The sequence below is a fragment of the Triticum urartu genome, chromosome 5 (genome assembly GCF_003073215.2).
Source record: "Triticum urartu cultivar G1812 chromosome 5, Tu2.1, whole genome shotgun sequence".
Lineage (NCBI taxonomy): Eukaryota > Viridiplantae > Streptophyta > Magnoliopsida > Poales > Poaceae > Triticum > Triticum urartu.
The window spans coordinates 515685989-515705322 of NC_053026.1; the positions used below are offsets into that span (position 1 = coordinate 515685989).

A 19334-nucleotide genomic window follows, 5' to 3' on the forward strand; every position below is an offset into this window, starting at 1 on the left:
TTATTTACTCCGACAGTAGTCCCTGAAGCTGATCGAGCTTTGAAGCGGACAAAGGGACGAGAAGCTAGGTCAGCTTCCTATCCTGAGGGGCCGGCTTTTGCGTGTGCGCGCCGTCTTCGGAAAGCTCCGTTTCTTGTAGGCGGGAACGTGGGTCGCCCTGCGAGCTAACCCCGCGCCATTCCGCGGGCCACGTGGCGAGGAAGTCCTGCCAACGCACGCGCGCGACGGGACACCGCCGCAGGCCCGGGCCCGCCACTCACGGGCCTCGGTCCGAGCGCGGATCTTCTGCAGCCCACATGGACCGCAGCTCGACAATCCTCGATCCATACCGCAGGATCTGTTGTGCCATCGTATGATTATATATTTACGGGTTTGAAACCCTCTGGGATTTGTTGATCCATGACTTCGTCTATGAAGCATAAGGGGTGTGCGGCGCCTCTGTATTGGGCTATATCGCGACGCAGCTCGAATGGGTCTTGCCTGTGTTCGGCCCGGCCGGATTTACTTTTACCATATCAGGCATGACGTTTATCGTCTCGCATAGTGGCGCGTCCTCGTGATTCGTAGATCGATCTTGCATGCTTTGCTTTGTCCTCCAATACGTCTTGTAGGTCTGGCGTATTTCCCCATGCCTTTTTATTTGAATGATGTCGGGGTGCGGGCTTAGTTTTTGGCTGGAACGCCTCTCTATCGCGGCCACGAGGTGACCGATCAGCCATGTCATACGCTTCTTCCTCCAGTCAGGGTAGCAACCTGCATTTTGGGTAACTCTTGGAGGGGTGTTCGAGTTTATATTCCTCGGCCGCGAGGACTTCAGTCCATCTGTCGGCTAGTAGATCTTGATCAGCTTGAAACTGCTGCTTCTTTTTCTTAAGGCTATTTGTCCTGGCCATAAGCCGACGCTTGAAGCGCTCTTGTTCGATGGGATCCTCTGGCACGGCAAATTCTTCATCGCCGAGGCTTGCCTCGTCTTCGGAGAGGGGCATGTAATTATCATCCTCCGCCTCTCCATCTGCCGCTCTCTCAGGAGGGCTGGCTCCTCCATCTTCCTGCTCTAAATCTTGCTGGAGGGGATTGTTGTTGTCTTCGGCACTATCCGGAGTGTTATTATCTCTTGTGTCGGTATCACCACTTTTTCTTTGGCGGGACTTAGAGCGGCGGCGCTGACATCGGCGCTTGGATTGCTTCTTGGAGGGGTCATCCTCTGCTGTCTCGTCGCCATTGCCTTCTTTGGCTATGTCCACCATGTATATATAGTATGATGAGGTGGCTGTCCAGTGCCCTGTGGGCAGTGGTTCCCCTTCGTCTCTCGCATCGTCGTCCATACCGTCGATATCTTCGGAGTCGAAGTCGAGCATCTCGGTTAAGTCATCGAAAGTGGCTACTAAGTGGGTGGTGGGTGGGCCGCGAATTTCTTCATCGTCCGCATCCCAATCCTGCCGGACATAGTTCGGCCAGGATCCTCCTGACAAGGAGAGAGACCTTAATGAGTTCAGTATGTCGCCAAAGGGCGAGTGCTGAAAAATATCCATGGAGGTAAACTCTATGATTGGCGCCCAATCGGATTAGCTAGGAACGGGCGCAGGTGGTTCGGAGTCCGTGGCCGGAGAAGGATCCGGTAGTTTGACAACACGGCTCTCGTGAAGGGTAAGGTCAATGTCCGGCTCGATCGCCGATGAGGATAAGGCTTCCGTGGCGGGGTCCATCCACCCGTCTGTGGAAGGCGCAACTGGCTCCGAATTGAGGGTCGGAGCGGCTGCCGGTGCGATCTCCTGAACACTGTCTGATGGTAGAGCTAAATCGTACTCATCGTGACTGCGTGACGCACAAGGCAGAGGCTCAAATCCGTCGAAGATCAAGTCTCCGATCGGCCGGGTAGTTTAAGCTTCCAAATCTGACCTGGTGGCCAGGGGCGTAACTTCCGATCTGCTCCAGATGGCCAAGTGAGTTGGCCCACAGTGCGAATCCGCCGAACACAAAGATCTGTCCGGGGAGAAAAGTCTCACCCCGGACTGCATCGCTATCGATGATTGCAGGAGCCATCAAGCCTAACGGCGACGACAAAGAGGAACTCTCAATGAAAGCACCAATGTCCGTGTCAAAACCGATGGATCTCGGGTAGGGGGTCCCGAACTGTGCGTCTAAGGCGGATGGTAACAGGAAGCAGGGGATACGATGTTTTACCCAGGTTCGGGCCCTCTTGATGGAGGTAAAACCCTACGTCCTGCTTGATTAATATTGATGATATGGGTAGTACAAGAGTAGATCTACCACGAGATCAGAGAGGCTAAACCCTAGAAGCTAGCCTATGGTATGATTGTATGTTGTCCTACGGACTAAAACCCTGCGGTTTATATAGACACCGGAGAGGGTTAGGGTTACACAAGGTCGGTTACAAAGGAGGAGATATACATATCCGTATTGCCTAGCTTGCCTTCCACGCCAAGTAGAGTCTCATCCGGACACGGGACGAAGTCTTCAATCTTGTATCTTCATAGTCCAACAGTCCGGCCAAAGGATATAGTCCGGCTATCCCGAGACCCCCTAATCCACTACTCCCACAGTATCCCTTGAGTCCTTCGAAGCTGCCCTTCAAGAACTCGAAACCCTCGATGAAGTGTGAGTAGTTTACCTCAGACCTACGGGTCCATAGTTATTAGCTAGATGGCTTCTTCTCTATTTTTGGATCTCAATACAAAGTTCTCCCCCTCTCTTATGGAGATCTATTCGATGTAATCTTCTTTTGCGGTGTGTTTGTTGAGACCGATGAATTGTGGGTTTATGATCAAGTTTATCTATGAACAATATTTGAATCTTCTCTGAATTCTTTTATGCATGATTGGTTATCTTGGCAAGTCTCTTCGAATTATTAGTTTGGTTTGGCCTACTAGATTGATCTTTCTTGCAATGGGAGAAGTGCTTAGCTTTGGGTTCAATCTTGTGGTGTCCTTTCCCAGCCAAGAAATTGTTTCATACTTTTGATGTTCTCAAACTTTTTCAATCTTCACGCAATACATGAGCGTGAGCCATGGACATGGCACTATAGGTGGAATAGATTGGTGGTTGTGGAGAAGACAAAAAGGAGAAGACAGTCTCACAACAACTAGGCGTATCAACGAGCTATGGAGATGCACATCAATAGATATCAATGTGAGTGACTAGGGATTGCCATGCAACGGATGCACTAGAGCTATAAGTGTATGAAAGCTCAAAAAGAAACTAAGTGGGTGTGCATCCAACTCGCTTGCTCACGAAGACCTAGGGCATTTTGAGGAAGCCCATCATTGGAATATACAAAGCCAAGTTCTATAATGAAAGATACCCACTAGTATATGAAAGTGACAACATAGGAGACTCTCTATCATGAAGATCATGGTGGTACTTTGAAGCACAAGTGTGGTAAAAGGATAGTAGCATTGCCCCTTCTCTCTTTTTCTCTCATTTTTTTGTTTTTTTGGGCCTTCTCTTTATTTATGGCCTCTTTTTTTCCTCTTCTTTTATTTTTCGTCCGGAGTCTCATCCCAACTTGTGGGGGAATCATAGTATCCATCATCCTTTCCTCACATGAGACAATGCTCTAATAATGATGACCATCACAATTTTATTAACTTACAACTCAAGAATTACAACTTGATACTTAGAATAAGATATAACTCTATATGAATGCCTCCGGTGGTGTACCGGGATGTGCAATGAATCAAGAGTGACATGTATGAAAGAATTATGAATGGTGGCTTTTCCACAAATACGATGTCAACTACATGATCATGCAAAGCAATATGACAATGATGGAGTGTGTCATAATAAATGGAATGATGGAAAGTTGCATGGCAATATATCTCGGAATGGCTATGGAAATGCCATAATAGGTAGGTATGGCGGGTGTATGGAACGGCGAAAGTTGCGCGACACAAGAGAGGCTAGCAATGGTGGAAGGGTGAGAGTGCGTATAATCCATGGCACTACAAGAAATGTGTCAACTTGTGACCTTGACTATTGGTCACTGAAAGGTCATTGTTTTTCATTTGCGACCTTTTTGTGACCAAAAACAGAAGGTCAAAAGCTGGCGGTCGTAAACTGAAATTAACGACCTTCTCTGTGAGAAGGTCGTGGACGTTTATGACCAAAATATGCCTACTGTATTGTTTTGGTCACTATCAGCCTCCCTAGGCCACGTAGGCATCCAGCGTGGCAAGCTGATGTGGCACAAGAATCAGCCCGGTCCAATTCGGTTTTCTACATGGGCCTAGCCCAACAATTCGGCCTTCTTAATGTATTTTTTCCTGTGCTTTTATTAGCTACATGGGTCTGGCCCAACAATTCAGCCTTTGATTTCTAGGCCTTTAGCCTTTTTGCTGCCATTTCTTATTTTGGCCTCGTCCTTTTTACAATCCATTTTGAACCAGGTCCCACTAGTCAGGTCATCCAATTAGGTCCCACTTGTCAGTTTTATTTTGTTTCTTTCCCATTTTAAAGGACCCACTAGTGAAATGGGACCCAAGTGTGCTGTTTTGGTGTCGCACCTCAGTTCTCTATTTGTGCCACTTGTGAAGCCGGATGTACTTGATTCAAATAACACATAACACACAACAAATAACTTGATTCAAACAGAGCCAATAATACATCATATTTTAAACAGCAACTAAAGTACTTTACAATCATGGCAGTATAAATCAGGTATTCAACTATAAAATACAACTAAATATTAATATGGCCAGCTCCAGCTACAGGGTTTTCTTCGGGATTATTCTCCTGGAGTTCCTTGTACGCCAACTTTTGAGGAATGAAGGCCAAAATCTATGTGTTATAAATCAGAAAAGTTAGGAATATAATCAAGTGAAGTCGTGCATATAACATTCTCCTAACAATGAAAAATAGCTGCAGAATTTTAGATCTAATAAGAAACCATGCATATAACATTCTCATAACAGCAAGCCTGAGATATATTTGGAAAGGGAAAATGACAAGTATCAACCCAGTGCAAGATAACAGAGCAACTATGTCAAAGTTATTCAGATTTCCTGATGTGTGTGTCGCGTTATACATGCATCAAGAAGATCGTATATATACATAGATTTAACGCCTAAAGCACATCAGGCTTGGAGCTTACGTATATATACACGATTACTAGTTGGAACTAGTGAACAAAGGTTGTGAATGATTTTCATACGAGTATGTACAGTCATGGTTCTGGACATGAAAATGTTTTTGTACATACAAGTACTCAGTATTTACTACAGATTTGCTAAAAGAAAGCAGATAGTATATCACCCATGTTCCACTGATTTAGACTGGTATTATATCTTACAAATCAAACTGAACAAGTTCATTTCCAGCCCAACTATAATCTCAGGCCAACTACTATAAGATGCAGGGAGCAGAGAGCTCACCATGGTTGTCATGTAGTCCACATGGAAGAGGCAGCATGCCCATCCAAGCAGGATCAGCAGCACTAGCACAAGCTCAATTACAGTCTCCGACCGCTCTCCTTCACCACTTGCGCCACCCATGCACTCGCTGGTCGCTGGCTATGTAGTCCACCTGATTTGCAAAGTGCAAAGGTTTCATCAATAAAACAGAGAGCGTAGCTATGGTTTCCGGCAAACTTAACTTAGAGTTATGGGCATCAACATATCAGTTCAGTCATAACTCATAACTAACTGAAACTATGCCACTTTTCGTAAAAAGATGTTCACATGATTCTTGCAAGATTTTTCAGTGAGCGAGTCCCCACAACATATGCATTAGGACAGAGCGGCAACTTACAACAGCAGACATGCTTCAAAAACTACATTACATATTACAGCAGCATGATAAAAATGTACTCAAATATATTCATAGAAGCACACAGACTATATATTGTCCTTTCACAATTGGAGTAAGAAATGCAATGATAGTTATAACTTGGAAGTCTCGCGCTAATAGCCTAATAACAAATTTCAAATAAAAACAATATTAATTCTAACATTATATGCCAAAGTAGAAAAGAAAGCCTCACAGTTCTCTCAGTTATCACAAAAGTAATATGCCACTTTGCTCCAAGCTTCAGTGGGCGAAAAAGAGACAGCATGGATCACATATGATATGTGCTAGCCACAGAGGCAAGCTCACAGAAACAAACAAATGGCCTGGTAGAATATGATGATACTGTTGTTCTCAGGCGAGGAAATAAAAAATTCAATAACATAAGCTAATTTCACGGACCATAATGGCGCTGCATCAAGTGCAGTTCAATTTCATGCCTGTATCAGATGAAATGAAGCAATAGCAAAGCTACGATTCACCTGAAACTAATACATGGTTTCATCCATCAGAAGTAGCTGGTTACACTAATCATGAAATATCAGTGGGAATCCGAACGATTTTCTTCATCACCCGGAATCATGTAGTTCAACCCAACAGAACACAATGAGCAATAAGGTTCATAACCAATGAAGGAATGCATGTAAAGTTAGTCTAAAGTAGTAAAAATGTGCAAATGTACTTCAGGAGATGGTGTGACCCGTCGATTTTCTTCATCACCCAGGTAATGCACATCTCATCAGCCAGCAGAACACAAAAAAGAGTATAGAAAAAGTACTGCTAAGAGGTTTGAAAAAAAAATCAAAGGAAAGTATTTGCTCAATAATAAAGGAGTACATATGTAGTCCAAGAGATGGCATGATCCATCAGAAGTATCTGGTTGTAATAATCATGAAAAATCAGTGGGAATCCGAACGATTTTCTTCATCACCCAAATCATGCACATCTCAGCCAGCAGAACATCACAAGTAACATATGTAAAACAATGATTCTGAGCATCGGTAAACAAAATTCTTCACAGCACTATAAAGCATGAACTGTGACTGGTTTCTAAAATCCGTGGGAATCATCATAAATTTTTTATAATGCAGACCAAATTATTTACCACCAGGAGAGTTTATATGACAAAAGCTGAAGGTGTATCTATTAGAGTACCAGCAAATCAGACTGAACTTTCATAGAATGATTAGTATAACTAGACCCATTTTAGTTTAGCATTACATAAAATACTAGTCTTAACAGAGTGGTAGCAGTCGCACTAGCAACTATTGAGCACTGAAGAAACAGGACAGGGAAACAGCATACCCTGATGGTGCCCAGGCTGCAGCCTCAGAACCCTGCAAAAGCACAAACGACCCGCTGGCTAGCGATCCAGAAGTGGCCGTGCGGGAGCAGGCTGCACCCTTCCCCGCCGAGGCTCTACACGCACGCAAAAACAATGAACACCCATTAGCCTCCGCCACCATACTGCCGCATGCAGATTCGAGGGGCGTGAGGTGCCGCTCACCTTGGAGAAGGGCGCGGTGTAGAGGAGCGCCGCCGCGAGCGCCGCCACCACGGCCAGCGGCGGCAGCACCCGACCAGTCCCAGCCGCCATCGCTCGTCGACTCCCTCTCCTCCTCTGCGTCTGCGTGCAGCGGCGAGAGTCCCGTCCCCATCCGGGCGGGGCTAGGGACGGGACCGGGGGAGGGGGACGAGGATGAGGTGTGGCTATGGGGGAACGGAGAGATGGCCGGGAGAGCAGCGACACGGAGCAGGATGGGATCTACACGAGGCCGTCGCCGGGGTTTGTGGCGTGGTGGAGGCGCTCGTGAGGAGGGAAGGAGGAGAGGGCGAGGGAGGGAGCGCGCCGCCGCCGGCGAGGGGAAGCTGTGGCGGCGTTGATCTGGATCGGATCGAGATCTGAGGGTGGGAGAGGGCGGCGGTTGTGGGTGTGCGGAATTCGGGAGAGTGAGTGGAAGGGGAGCCGGAGGAGGTTGGGATCCGGCTCATGGAGGAGAGCGAGTAGAGGGGGACGGCGGTGTTGGGCGGAATCGATGGGGGCGGCGGCGCACGGAGGAGGGCGCGGCTAGGGTTTGGACGAGTGGAGAGGGAGCTGCGCTGATTCGGGAGGGGGATGAGAGGGATGAGGGGTAAAGGGGGTGGGGGAAGAGGGCTGCCGTCGGATCCGGGCCTATCCAATGGTGGTCGGGCATGATCCGCGTGAGGTGCTCGTGGACCAATCAGAATGTAATAAAGGCCTTGATGACTTTATGACCATATAAATAGGTCGTAATTGATTAAAAATAAGTTCTTTTGCAGGAGAAAAGCATTTTTCATTGTTGAAGTATAAAAAATAGTTTAGTTGTGATGAACCTACCAACTCTATGTATTAGACTAAATTTTATGTATAATTAACCAAATGATTTTATGTAAAATGCTTTTGATCCACGAAAAAATCATTTTCCATTTTTTGAGTGCCCAAAATGAACTTTTTTGTGAAGAACCTACCAAATATTTCTTGCAAAATTGTACCAAATCAATTTTCTAAAATACTAGGCCATATTTAATGTACAATTGATCAAATGGTTGGGTGTCAAAAGTTTTGATCCACCTCTCATGAAAAAGACAAATTCCCACCGATTTAGTTGGAAGCGGATCAAATTTGAACTGTGTCTACCTCATAGTTTGCTCTTTATTTTTTCCAAAAATCATTTCTAGGTACATAAGTATCTATTTAATCATAGAAACATCAAAAGTTTTCCAAGATTCAACCACTAGCTAGGAACTGTCAAGCCCGTCGTATTAGCCGCATTTTGAAACGGGCATAAAAAATTCAAAAAAATCAAAAAATTGGAAAACCTTCGTATTGTGTCATTATATGTGACCAAGTTTCGAGGAAAAATAATAAACTTGTAATACGGCAATTATTTTTAAAAAGTGTTCTAAAAAACGAGCTATCATGCGTGACGATTCATGGCTTTCAAGCCAAATGATGAATCTTATGGCCACATTCATGGCATAGTTTGTTCAAATGATCTCATATTGTGCACAAGGGCGCATCTTGGAATTCCAAACAATGTTGACAAAGGGAGTTTTCATTTTTTTTTACACGGAAAATTCATTTTTCATTTTTCGAGTGCCCAAAATGAGGTTTTTTTGTGAAGGACCTACCAAATATTTGTTGCAAAATTGTACCAAATCATTTTTATAGAAAACTAGGCCATATTTAATGCACAATTGCCAAATGGTTGGGTGTCAAAAGATTTGATCCACTTCTGGTGAAAAAGACAAATTTCCGCTGATTCAGTTGGAAGCGGGTCAAATTTGAACTGTGGCTGCCTCATAGTTTGCTCTTTATTTTTTCCAAAAATCATTTCTAGGTACATAAGTATCTATTTAATCAGAGAAACACCAAAAAATTCCAAGATTCAACCACTAGCTAGGAACGGTCATTCCCGCCGTTTTGACCGCATTTTGAAACGGGCATAAAAAATTCAAAAAAAATCAAAAATTGCAAAACCTTCGCATTGTGTCATTATATGTGGACAAGTTACGAGGAAAAATAATAAACTTGAAATACGGCAATTATTTTAAAGAAGTGTTCTCAGAAACGAGTTATCATGTGTGGAGATCAATGCCTTTCAAGCCAGATGATCAATCTTATGGCCACATTCATGGCATAGTTTGTTCAAATGATCTCATATTGTGCACAAGGGTGCATACTGGAATGGCAAAGAATGTTGCCTAAGGGAGTTTTCATTTTCTTTGCACGGAAACTTCATTTTCCATTTTTCGAGTGCCCGAAATGAGTTTATTTTGTGAAGGACCTACAATATATTTATTGCAAAATTGGACCAAATCAATTTTCTAAAATACTTGGCCATATTTGATGCACAATTGACCAAATGGTTGGGTTTCAAAAGTTTTTATACACCTCTGGTGAAAAAGACAAATTTTTCGCCGATTCAGCTGGAAGCGGGTCAAATTTGAACTGTGGCTGCCTCATAGTTTGCTCTTTATTTTTCCAAAAATCATTTCTAGGTACATAAGTATCTATTTAATCAGAGAAACACCAAAAAATTCCAAGATTCAACCACTAGCTAGGAACGGTCATTCCCGCTGTTTTGACCGCATTTTAAAACGGGCATAAAAAATTCAAAAAAATCAAAAAATTGCAAAACCTTCACATTGTGTCATTATATGTGGCCAAGTTACCAGGAAAAATAATAAACTTGAAATTCGGCAATTTTTTGAAAAAGTGTTCTCAGAAATGAGCTATCATGCATGAAGATTCAGGGCTTTCAAGCCAAATGATCAATCTTATGGCCACATTCATGGCATAGTTTGTTCAAATGATCTCATATTGTCCACAAGGGTGCATCTTGTAATCATAAACAATGTTGCCTAAGGGTGTTTTCATTTTGTTTGCACGGAAAATACATTTTCCATTTTCCGAGTGCCCAAAATGAGTTTTTTTTTGTGAAGGACCTACCATATATTTGTTGCAAAATTGGACGAAATCAATTTTCTAAAATACTAGGCCATATTTAATGCACAATTGACAAAATGGTTGGGTGTCAAAAGTTTTGATCCACCTCTGGTGAAAAAGACAAATTCCCGCCGATTCAGTAGGAAGCGGGTCAAATTTGAACTACAGCTGCCTCATAGTTTACTATTTATTTTTTCCAAAAATCATTTATAGTTACATAAGTACCTATTTAAAAAAAATACATGGTTTGGTGGCGATACGTCGAGGTTTGGGCGGTGGCCGAGGCCCCCAACTCTAGAGCGCATAAACTCGCATGCCCGCCGCGTGGTCACCGCGTGACCGTGGCGTTGCCATGTGTTCTGGGCAGCCTAGGCATGTCTAGTGGGTTGGGCACTCCCCAGGTAGGTGCTAGGAAGAAAATTACAACATAAGATTCTCACGAGGAGACCGATCGATGCTCAAACATGAATTTGCAGCCAAGTGTTTGATTAGCGGTATGGGAAATGTACATGGCTAATGGGCATGAGTTTTGGCTGAGGATGATCAGTTACTAAGAAGACCGTCCTCACAAATTTTCAGCTCAAAAGGAGGAGCCTAGGTGGTACTTGCTTTGCAAACTACCACACTGGACATAAATACGAATGTTGAAGCTCGGCTCAAAATAATGAATGGATTGAGCTGGAATTTGGTGGAGGATGGTTATTTGGGCATAGGAAAGCACTGTAGAAAATGGATACTATTTGGACATGCCAAAGTGGTACTTCCTTCACAAACTGTTGTTCTGAACAGATTAGGAAAATGAATATTTTTGAATTATTTTTGAACTAGGCATGGAAGGTTTTTTACATATTTGACGAAGATATGACCCAAAGAATTTATAAGATTTTTTTGGAATTTTGGGAATGACAGAAATATAGGTTGCTTCACAACCTAGGGCAAAAACTGCCACATGGACATGACACATATGCAAAACTAATGAGGTGGCGCCTAGTCATAGCAACCCACCACAATTTACAAGGTTATGACCATCTATATTGGTCATGATCAGCTAGAAATAAGACAGCAGACCAGTGCTATCTGCTTTATGACCATTTCGTGTAAGGAAATTACGACCTTTCTAACCAAAATGGTTGTTATAGTTTAGGGTTTGGAGCCCCCCGAACAGCTTTTGACCAATTGGTCTGAAATGGTCATAGATCTATGACCAATTCTTCCAGGGTCATTGACAGAAGGTCACTAGTTGACATATTTCTTGTAGTGTGGACTCAACATTAGTCATAAAGGACTCACATACTTATTGCAAAAATCTATTAGTTATCGAAACAAAGTACTACGCGCATGCTCCTAGGGGGATAGATTGGTAGGAAAAGACTATCGCTCGTCCCCGATTGCCACTCATAAGGAAGACAATCAAAAAATAAATCATGCTCCGACTTCATCACATAATGGTTCACCGTAAGTGCATGCTACGGGAATCACAAACTTTAACACAAGTATCTCTCAAATTCACAACTACTCACTAGCATGACTCTAATATCACCATCTTCATATCTCAAAACAATCATCAAGTATCAAACTTCTCATAGTATTCAATGCACTTTATATGAAAGTTTTTATTATACCTATCGGAGTAATGGGCCACTGGTAGGCTAACCAGAGTCCCAGAACCTTTCAAGACATCGGGGCAGCCTGCGCCCCTCAAGACCCCAGGACAAAGAGCCTCCTTCTGAGGAGTCGGCGGCAAGGCCGCCGACTAGCCACTCGCAGCCGAGTCCCAGGGACGACTTTAGGGCAAACCGACTCCCGACTGACGACTTCCCAAGAAGCCGGCCTTGGGGAGTTGGCCCGCGACTCCAGCAAAACCCCACGTCCTCATCAAGAGCGACAGGACAGGGGAGTGGCTACAGTGAAGATTGCTCCCACCCCTTTCCAAAGGCAAGCATGGTCACAGTACGCCGTACCCGCGGAGATCTCCGTGCGGCGTGGCACTATTGCCATGCTGGCCCTGACATCAGCACCGGTGGACCGAACCCTGTGCCCACGACGGCTTGACTGTACGACCTTTGGGCGGCGGGTCCCACCGGTCAGCGGGATCCCAGAAGACGGCCAGTGCGCCACAAGTCGGACCCGTCGGGAGTCGGCCCCCGAGAGTCGGCCAGCTCCTCCCCCGGGGCCCACGCGCCATTAACCAGATGTGACGGAGAGTGGCAATAGTGGTCGCCCGCCAGGCGGCGGGGCTGTTGCCACGACTCCATGACGAAGCACGCGTCATTAGTAGCACGGCTACAGTAATCAGCAGCCGGCAAGACCTGCCCGCGGCGGACGCGGCCTGTCGGCTCCGTACCAGGCCAGTCGGCGGGGCCCACCAGTCGGCGGGCCCCAGGAGTCGGCGGACAAGACGGCGGCCAGAGAGACTAACGGCTAGGCCCGCGTCTAGCCGGATTACCATTGTACCACTGGGGGGTAGGCCTATATAAACCCCCCAAGGCACCCATGCAAAGGGTTGGAATCCATTAGTACTAGACCAGATCATATAGGAAGGAGAGAGCTAGCCTTGCCCTCTCCTACCTCTAGGAAACAGCTCAAGGAGCAATCGTGTAAACACTTTGCCATAGTGATCATGCGGAGACCCCGCAGAGCAGCAGTAGGGGTATTATCTCCCCGGAGAGCCCTGAAGCTGGGTAAGATTAGCCAGCGTGCATGTCTTCGCCTCATCCTGTTTCCAGGCACCGGCGATGTTCTACTCGCCCCCACCATGATAAGCCATCCTTTGGCATATGTCGCACCCAACCCCCGACATTTGGCGCCCACCATGGGGCTCGGTGCACCGCCGTCCGGAGACCTGCTCTGGACGGGAACCCCTTTCCTCCCTGGTGAGTGCAGCCAGCCAGGCACGCCAGATGGAGTCAGTGCTGACGCGCTGCGCGGCATTGAGATCGCTTGCGCAGCCAGCTGCCTGGCCGAACTTGTCGGCGAGGTTCGCCTCTCCGACGAACCTGCATCGAACGCATGCACGGGCGGCTCCGAGAGCCTCCTCGCGGGCCTCCTCGATCAACTCCACGTCTCCGGCGAGCCTGCCGTGGATTTGGAGTCTGTAGGTTCCACCGACCCGATGCTGGTCGACTCCGACACTGCGTCGCTCGACGCGTTTCCCACTAATGTGGTGGTCTACGACGAGCCTGTCCCTCGTGCGGAGAGCAGCGGAAGCACCGTCACCGAGGTGCTCGTCATCAGTCATGACGAGCCTCCCGGCGGAGGAGCGCATGACCCACTTGGTGCGGCGCTACAAGACCTGATTGTGCCCATTCCGGAAGACGCTGACGCAGATACGTCGGAGGCGCGCCGCCTTCAGCTCGTCGAAGGCACGAAGAAGCTGGCTAGCATGAGACGCTTGTCAAAATCCTACCAGCGAGAGATGGATCGCGCTGTTGGCGGCTCGCCGGCCCCTGCAGATCCCAGCCGCCTTGGCGCGGTCCAGCAGCGCGGCGTAGCCATCGCCAATCTGTTCGGGGCAAGTCGCCCTGTGTACGCTACACCAACGGAGAACATCCGAGCCGCCCAGGCGGCGGCGGACGAGCTGGACAATTTCGAGGGCGAAGAGCGCCGCCTGATGATGGAGCGAGTCCAGCGGCTCCTCAAAGCGGCTACCACGCAGAACGAGGCCGGCTGCCGCAGCGGCAAAACGACGACCTTCGCTGAGATCAAGGCGCGACGTCTCGAACGCCGACTGGCGGCGCCCGAGGAAGAAGAGACAAGGATCCGACTGTCAGCCACGGTCGGACTCACATTACCATAGAGCGCGACCGAGATGGCCGCCCGAGAGCAGTGGAACGACGGGACGACTGTCCGCCTCCTCCTCCTCGCAAGGAAAGGTGAGTCTCCCCGCCACCTGTTGATCATACGACTCTCGGCGACCGCCTTCGCCGCCGAGAGGGAGTCGGGGAAAATGACGCCCGCCACCGGATCGACCGACTTCACCGATCCCTGGCGCTGGAAGAAGAAGATGAGTTGGGTTCGCCTTGTTTCGGGCCCTGCATTCGAGACAAGCCCTTTCCCAAAGGGTTCACACTCCCAAGAGACACGCCCAAGTACACCGGCTCCGTGAAGCCAGAAGACTGGCTGGTCGACTACTCCTCAGCTGTCAGCATAGCAAACGGCAACAAGCGTGTCGCCGTAAAGTACGCTCCGCTCATGCTCAAGGGCACGGCCCGGACATGGCTCAACAGCCTGAAGCCCCGCAGCATCAACAGCTGGGTTGACTTCACCGAAGTATTCGTCTGCAACTTCACCAGCACGTACAAGCGTCCTCCCAAGCCTCGTCAGCTTTCCTTGTGCCTGCAAGGTCCCGACGAGTCGACTCGCGATTACCTCACGCGTTGGGCCAAGCTTCGGAACTCCTGCGAGGGCGTGCACGAGGTGCAGGCTATCGAGTACTTCACCGCCGAGTGCAGAGAAGGCACCCTCCTCAAGCACAAGCTCCTCTGCGACGAGCCAGAAACCCTCGACGAGTTGCTGATCATAGCAGACAAGTACGCCACGGCCGACTCCTCCATGAAGGCGGAGATTCAAGTCAGCGCAATTGGCAAAGTGGCCCCTCAGGCTCCAAGAACTCCGGCGGGAGACACCAGTCGGCGACAACAGTAGAGCGACCACAAGCGCAAGGCCCCGCAGTCGGCTTCCAGTAGCCGGTAGGTCTCAACAGTTGAAGCCCAGCAGCCGGATGGGCAGCCTCCGCCCAAGCGACAGAAAGGCGGCAAGCCCAACTGGTTGCCGGCCTTCTCCTACGAGCAGACTTTGGATGGACCTTGCAAGTTCCATAGCGGCGTGAAGCCGTCGAATCACACCACCGGAAGTGCCACTGGCTCACCAGGATCGCCAAGGGAGACGGCCTCCTACCTCCCCCGCCTGCTGGGCAGCTGCCTCCGCCTCCGCCGAGCAGCCGGCTGTCAGACCAATCGGCGCGGTACAAGACGAATACCCCGAAGAGCATGGAGCCTACATGGTGTTTACCAGTATGGCTGACGATCGACGCAGCAGGCGGCTGCAGTGACAAGAGGTGAATGCAGTAGCATCAGAGACACCAGAGTTCATGCACTGGTCCGAGAAGCCTATCAGCTGGAGCAGGGCTGATCACCCGGAGGTGATGCCGAGTCCGGGCTCCTATGCCTTGGTCTTGGATGCCACCTTTGCTACGGATAGATGAGCCACTCGTTTCTCGCGAGTTCTGATAGACGGAGGTAGCAGCATCAATATCCAGTACAAGGACACCATGGAAAAACTAGGAATCAATCAAAGACAGCTTCAGAACAGCCGGACTGTGTTCCACGGCATTGTTCCTGGGCTTTCCTGCTCACCAATCGGCAAGATCCTGATGGACGTCCTCTTTGGAGACAAAGATCACTTCCGCCGAGAGTCAGTTTGGTTTGAGGTGGTGGAACTCGAGAGCCCATACCATGCACTACTTGGCCGACCCGCCCTGGCCAAGTTCATGGCGGTCCCCCACTACGCCTACCTCAAAATGAAGATGCCCAATTCCGGGGGAATTCTGACCGTAGCCGGCGACTACTGGAAGTCGTCTGCCTGTGCGGCTGAGAGCAGTTGGCTAGCCGAGTCCCTAGTGATCACAGCCGAGAAGTGGCTCCTCGAACGGGTTGTGGCGATAGCCGGCAAGCAGCCAGAGATGTCGCCTAACCCAAAGGAGTCGGAGGCTGAGGGTTCATTCAAGCCGGCCAAGGAGACAAAGAAGATACCCTTGGATCCGGAACACCCAGAGAGGTACGCAGTCGTAGGCGCAAGCCTCGACAACAAATAGGAAGGTGAGAATCGGGACATCTTCGCATGGTCCCCCAAAGACATGCCAGGTGTACCGATGGAATTCGCCGAGCACAAGTTACATGTCCGATCTGATGCAAAGCCGGTCAGGCAGCCCCTGCGCTGTTGGGGAACGTAGTAATTTCAAAAAAATTCCTACGCACACGCAAGATCATGGTGATGCATAGCAACGAGAGGGGAGAGTGTTGTCTACGTACCCTCGTAGAACGAAGCGGAAGCGTTGACGCAACGTAGAGGAAGTAGTCGTACGTCTTCCCGATCCAACCGATCCAAGCACCGTTACTCCGGCACCTCCGAGTTCTTGGCACACGTTCAGCTCGATGACGCTCCCCGGGCTCCGATCCAGCAAAGCGTCGGGGAGGAGTTTCGTCAGCACGACGGCGTGGTGACGATCTTGATGTTCAACCGTCGCAGGGCTTCGCCTAAGCACCGCTACAATATGACCGAGGTGGAATATGGTGGAGGGGGCACCGCACACGGCTAAGAAACGATCACGAAGGTCAACTTGTGTGTCTATGGGGTGCCCCCTGCCCCCGTATATAAAGGAGTGGAGGAGGGGAGGGACGGCCCTCTCTATGGCGCGCCCTAGGTGAGTCCTACTCCCACCGGGAGTAGGATTCCCCCTTTCCTAGTCCAACTAGGAGTCCTTCCATGTAGTAGGAGTAGGAGAGAAGGAAGGGGAAGAGGGAAGAGAAGGAAGGAGGGGGCGCAGCCCCTCCCCCTAGTCCAATTCGGACTAGGCCTTGGGGGGCGCGCAGCTTGCCTCTCCCTCTCCCCTGAAGCCCAATAAGGCCCATATACTTCTTCTCCCGTATTCCCGTAACTCCCCGGTACTCCGAAAAATACCCGAACCACTCGGAACCTTTCCGATGTCCGAATATAGTCGTCCAATATATCGATCTTTACGTCTCGACCATTTCGAGACTCCTCGTCATGTTCCCGATCTCATCCGGGACTCCGAACTCCTTCGGTATATCAAAACTCATAAACTCATAATATAACTGTCATCGAAACCTTAAGCGTGCGGACCCTACGGGTTCGAGAACAATGTAGACATGACCGAGACACGTCTCCGGTCAATAACCAATAGCGGAACCTGGATGCTCATATTGGCTCCTACATATTCTATGAAGATCTTTATCGGTCAGACCGCATAACAACATATGTTGTTCCCTTTGTCATCGGTATGTTACTTGCCCGAGATTCGATCGTCGGTATCTCAATACCTAGTTCAATCTCGTTACCGGCAAGTCTCTTTACTCGTTCCGTAATACATCATCTTGCAACTAACTCATTAGTTGCAATGCCTGCAAGGCTTATGTGATGTGCATTACCGAGAGGGCCCAGAGATACCTCTCCGACAATCGGAGTGGCAAATCCTAATCTCGAAATACGCCAACCCAACATGTACCTTTGGAGACACCTGTAGAGCTCCTTTATAATCACCCAGTTACATTGTGACGTTTGGTAGCACACAAAGTGTTCCTCCGGCAAACGGGAGTTGCATAATCTCATAGTCATAGGAACATGTATAAGTCATGAAGAAAGCAATAGCAACATACTAAACGATCGAGTGCTAAGCAAACGGAATGGGTCAAGTCAATCACATCATTCTCCTAATGATGTGATCCCGTTAATCAAATAACAACTCTTTGTCTATGGTTAGGAAACATAACTATCTTTGATTAATGAGCTAGTCAAGTAGAGGCATACTAGTGACACTCTGTTTGTCTATGTATTCACACATGTATTATGTTTCCGGTTAATACAATTCTAGCATGAATAATAAACATTTATCATGAAATAAGGAAATAAATAATAACTTTATTATTGCCTCTAGGGCATATTTCCTCCAGTCTCCCACTTGCACTAGAGTCAATAATCTAGTTCACATCGCCATGTGATCTAACATCAATAGTTCACATCTTTATGTGGTTAACACCCATAGTTCACATCGATATGTGACCAACACCAAAAGGGTTTACTAGAGTCAGTAATCTAGTTCACATTGCTATGTGATTAACACCCAAAGAGTACTAAGGTGTGATCATGTTTTGCCTGTGAGAGAAGTTTAGTCAACGGGTCTGCCATATTCAGATCCGTAAGTATTTTGCAATTTTCTATGTCTACAATGCTCTGCACGGAGCTACTTTAGCTAATTGCTCCCACTTTCAATATGTATCCAGATGAAGACTAAGAGTCATCCGGATTGGTGCCAAAACTTGTATCGACGTAACCCTTTTACGACGAACCTTTTGTCACCTCCATAATCGAGAAACATATCCTTATTCCACTAAGTATAATTTTGACCGCTGTCCAGTGATCTACTCCTAGATCACTATTGTACTCCCTTGCCAAGTGTAGGGTATACAATAGGTCTGGTACACAGCATGGCATACTTTATAGAACCTATGGCCAAGGCATAGGGAATGACTTTCATTCTCATTCTATTTTCTGCCGTGGTCGGGCTTTGAGTCTTACTCAACTTCACACCTTGTAACACAGGCAAGAACTCTTTCTTTATTTTGAACTACTTCAAAAATCTTGTCAAGGTATGTACTCATTGAAAAAACTTATCAGGCGTCTTGATCTGTCTCTATAGATCTTGATGCTCAATATGTAAGCAGCTTCACCGAGGTTTTCTTTGAAAAAATCCTTTCAAACACTCCTTTATGCTTTGTAGAATAATTCTACATTATTTCCGATCAACAATATATCATACACATATACTTATCAGAAATGTTGTAGTGCTCCCACTCACTTTCTTGTAAATACAGGCTTCACCGCAAGTCTGTATAAAACTATATGCTTTGATCAACTTATCAAAGCGTATATTCCAACTCCGAGATACTTGCACCAGTTCATAGATGGATTGCTGGAGCTTGCATATTTTGTTAGCACCTTTAGGATTGACAAAACCTTCTGGTTGCATCATATACAACTCTTCTTTAAATCCATTAAGGAATGTAGTTTTGTTTATCCATTTGCCAGATTTCATAAAAATGCGGCAATTGCTAACATGATTTGGACAGACTTAAGCATCGCTACGAGTGAGAAAATTTCATCGTAGTCAACACCTTGAACTTTGTCAAAAACCTTTTTCGACAAGTCTAGCTTTGTAGATAGTAACACTACTATCAGCGTCCATCTTCCTCTTGAAGATCCATTTATTTTCTATGGCTTGCCGATCATCGGGCAAATCCATCAAAGTCCATACTTTGTTCTCATA

The 19334-nt window shown here is 47.4% G+C and overlaps 1 long non-coding RNA gene and 2 pseudogenes across 1 annotated transcript; all 3 read right to left on the reverse strand.

Moving 5' to 3' along the window:
* Nucleotides 1–4565: 4565 nt before the first annotated feature.
* On the reverse strand, nt 4566–7918 carry LOC125556510. The gene is made up of 4 exons (XR_007305111.1): nt 7310–7918; nt 7108–7221; nt 5391–5541; nt 4566–4797 (listed from the first exon to the last, which is right to left on the reverse strand). It is a non-coding gene; the product is annotated as an uncharacterized LOC125556510 (long non-coding RNA).
* On the reverse strand, nt 6306–6381 carry LOC125511782 (annotated as a pseudogene).
* Nucleotides 6664–6739, reverse strand: LOC125511781 (annotated as a pseudogene).
* Nucleotides 7919–19334: the final 11416 nt, after the last annotated feature.